The sequence below is a fragment of the Sorex fumeus genome, unplaced genomic scaffold, assembly GCF_029834395.1.
Source record: "Sorex fumeus unplaced genomic scaffold, SorFum_2.1 ptg000046l, whole genome shotgun sequence".
NCBI lineage: Eukaryota > Metazoa > Chordata > Mammalia > Eulipotyphla > Soricidae > Sorex > Sorex fumeus.
The window spans coordinates 152,693-156,391 of NW_026606103.1; positions in this window are offsets into that span (position 1 = coordinate 152,693).

The window sequence follows — 3,699 nt, forward strand, 5'->3', positions numbered from 1 at the left end:
ATATGTTCTGCCAGGGATCGAACCTGATTCGGTTGCATATAAGACAAGTGCTCAACCCATTGTACTATTGCTCCAGCCCTACCATAATGTTTCTTTCATTAATTACATTTCAGAGGTTGTATAGATAAATAATAACCAATAAACGAGAAAACGTTAAAGGAAAAACTGATAAAATCTAGTAGAATAGAAGAGTGTTAAGTGACTCAATTGAGCTTTCATTCACCAAATACATAGTGACAGTCTGCTTCTCACTCACTAATGAGTCCAAACTGATATATCCTGTAACTTAGATATAAAGAAAGTTGAAAAACTTAATAACGTGTTTCATGTAACCAAGTAACGCCTTCATGAATATAACATCATTTGATAGTGAAAGAGGAAGCCTCAGTTTCCCCTTGCCAACAAGTGGCGTCTCCACTGTTTCCCCTCACCAGCAGTTCCATTTCCCCCATTGATCTACTCCACCTCATCTGCAAGGCCAAATCTTAAACATTCCTGGAGCTCCCCAGGACCATATTCTCCTGTCCTAGAATTAGGAATCACAATGCTAAGATAAGGAACAATACCTGAGGCAGATGACCCGAAAGATAAACCAGCATGACCACCCTGTAGATTCCCTGCATTCTGTGTTACACAAAGACCTGTTTTTTCTGTAAAAGTCTCACAAAAAGAGCCATAGGCCCACACTAAGTTCTCTCCCACTCTGGGAATCACCTATTCCTCTCTCTTCTATTTATCAATAAACTTTTCTACTTTCTAACTCTGACAATCTTTCACGGTCATGGTCTTCCCGTTGTTCATTGATTTGCTCTAGCGGGCCCAATAACGTCTCCATCATGAGACTTGTTGTTACTGTGTTTGGCATATTAAATATGCCATGGTTAGCTTGCCAGGCTCTGTCGGGCGGGCGAGATACTCTTAGTAGCTTTCCGGGCTCTGGAGAGGGGCCGAGGAATCGAACTCTGGTGAGCCATGCTAGCTGTAGGTAAAACAAACGCCCTACCCACTGTGCTATCACTCCAGCCTGAGAATCTTTAGTACTTAATATTTTCATTCTTAAAAATATTGAAGAACCTGGATTCGCGAATGAACATAGAAACCTACTGCCGCCACTTCTGCTGCACCTGCATCAATAGTATTTGGGTGGGGGGTCAATTTGACCACGTCCAACAGTCTTCCTATTTTTCTGCCTCTCTTGGAACACATGTGTTGCTGTGGATCTGAACTGGATCTGCAGCATGAAGGCAAGCATCCTACCTCCTGCTCTTTATAATTTGGATTTTGGTTCACACCTGGCTTTGCTCAGGGATTACTCTTGGTGGACTCAGCGACCATATGGGATTCCAGGCATGGATGTTGGGTCCACATGGACCTCGGGTCCGCATGTGCAAGGGAAGATCCCTACCCATTGAACTATTTGTCCAGTCCTGAACCCTGTTGCTTTAGACCATAGTGGCAAAAGTAATTAAAATACATTCTGACTTTAGAATGTAGTGCTAGAAGGGAAATTCGGCCCCGCAACCGCCGCCCCCCAGTGCAGGCAATTTAATATGAGTGGAAATATGTGACATTTTGGGAAATCCCTAGTGGAGGTCTGGATTATCCTGGCTCCGCATCGCCCCCTGGTGCTGCTTGGGGGATCATGTGTTGGGCTTGACGCGGTGAGCGCGGTGTTCCGAGTGCGCAGGCGCAGTGCACATACAGCGCCCTCAGCGCCAAGTCCAGTCCCCTTGCTGGTGCAGGGCGAGCCGGGCTTTGTCGCTCCGGCTCTGGTCGCTCCCGTCTGAGTGTGACCGGCCTCAGGTGTCTGCACATCCTGCGGGAGTCTCTGCAAGACCCCAGGCACGCGGGGGGTCGCAGGAGGGGAGCCGAGGGTGCGGCCCTGACTGAGGAGGCGGTGCCGGGTCAAACTCAGGGGTCCCAGCGCGGCTCCCTCCTGTCCAGCTCCAGCCGCGGGTCTCCCGGTGCAGACCCCTGTCGCCCAGTGTAAACTCCAGTCAAGGTGCAGATCCCGGTCACCGTGCAGACGCCGGTTATTGGTGCAGACCCGCTGCCCGTCCTCAGGCAGGCAGTGAGCAGTGGGTTGCTTCCCAGGCTACCCCGCACCTGGTGGGCGGCCTGCCCTGCTGTCACTCAGGGCTCCAATGTGCTCTCCTGCCCTGGACTCCTCCCTGTGCTCTCCTCTCCTGGGCTCCTCCCTAAGCTCCTTTCCCTGATTGTTGAAACTCCTTTTACCCTTGTGTCTCTAGGAATGATCACAGATTAGGGGATGTTCATGGGCTCTCCTGGTGGCTCTCTCTGGCTGTTCAGTGCTCTTGAACCGCTTCCCCACCTGGGATGACCTTTGACTGAGGCCGACAGAGGAGAACCGAGGGCCAAGCTGGTTGATAATCAGTTGCCTTATTCCATCTCTTGGCTCGCCCAAACTCTATCCACCACTCTCTCCCCCCTCTGGCCATGACTCTCTCCCCAATTTGCCCCCAAATCTCTCTAGCCTCTCTGTAACACACTCCACAATTCTCTCTCCAACCCTTGCTTGCTCTGTCTCTTGCTCTGCCCACATCTCCAACTCTGCCTCTCTCCAACTCTACCTCTCTTTCTTTTTTCACCAACTCTCTGCAACCACATTTTTTACCACCTCTTCTCAAACCAAGCCTCCCAAACTGTTCCTCCCCCCACCCAGGTATAATTAACATACTCTTCATGCCTTTCTGACCACCTGCAGCCCACCAGGGCAAAACAGCACTTAAGGTGTGTTTCTCCCCTCTTTAGACCAGAAAGTTAATTAACATCTTATTTCAACTTCCTAATAATTGCCATTCTGTATCGACACAGGAATAGACACAATTAGACTTGTAGGACAACTCTCTTTGGGGACATCTCACCACAGACTCAGACTACAGTGCTCAGGCTGGATCAATCATTCCTAACCCCAACAGGACCCAAATCTAGTTATTACTTTTGGATCATGACAGAATTTGTCCATGACCATATTCTTAACTTATAGTTTAGTATTAGGCAACTTTGGCCAGGCCCATTTTGATGACAGGGTAGCTCACCGCTTGCCCTGGGTCCATCCAGTCCCTCATCGGGGCCCTGATTTGGGGGATGTAGGCAGTAAGGGCAACTGAGGCTTAAGTTGAGAGAGCAGATGTCTACGAGGTAATATTATCTGGAGTCAATCAACTCCCAAGTTACAAAAGCATGTCTTTTTAACTGTCTTCCTGTGTCCGTACAAAAAGCCATTGCTCTGAGGTAGCTAACTATGCAAAGGACATTAAGAGAGAAAAACAATATTTACAAGTCAGCAGAGTCTGATCAGGAGGCAAAGGTAATTGACAGGTTGGGGGAGCAATCAACAACCCCAAGCTCCCTGTGGCTGGGAAGGAAAGGCAAACCAATGTTCTTCTACAGGAGAGAAATTCGGGACATTGGTTGTCGGAAATGTGCACTGGTGAAGGGATGGGTGTGGAACATTGTATGACTGAAACCAAATCATGAACAGCTTTGTACCTACATATAATGGTGATCCAAAAACAATAAAGAATAAAACAGTGTGAATTGGGGTAGGGTAGGGTTCTGTAAAGTAAGTATTGGTTTGACTATGTTTAAAATTGAAAAGAGAAAATAATACATAGGGCAATTTTTCATCTGAGGACAACAGGTAAATTTAGGCCAAGTATTTGATATGGGATATTA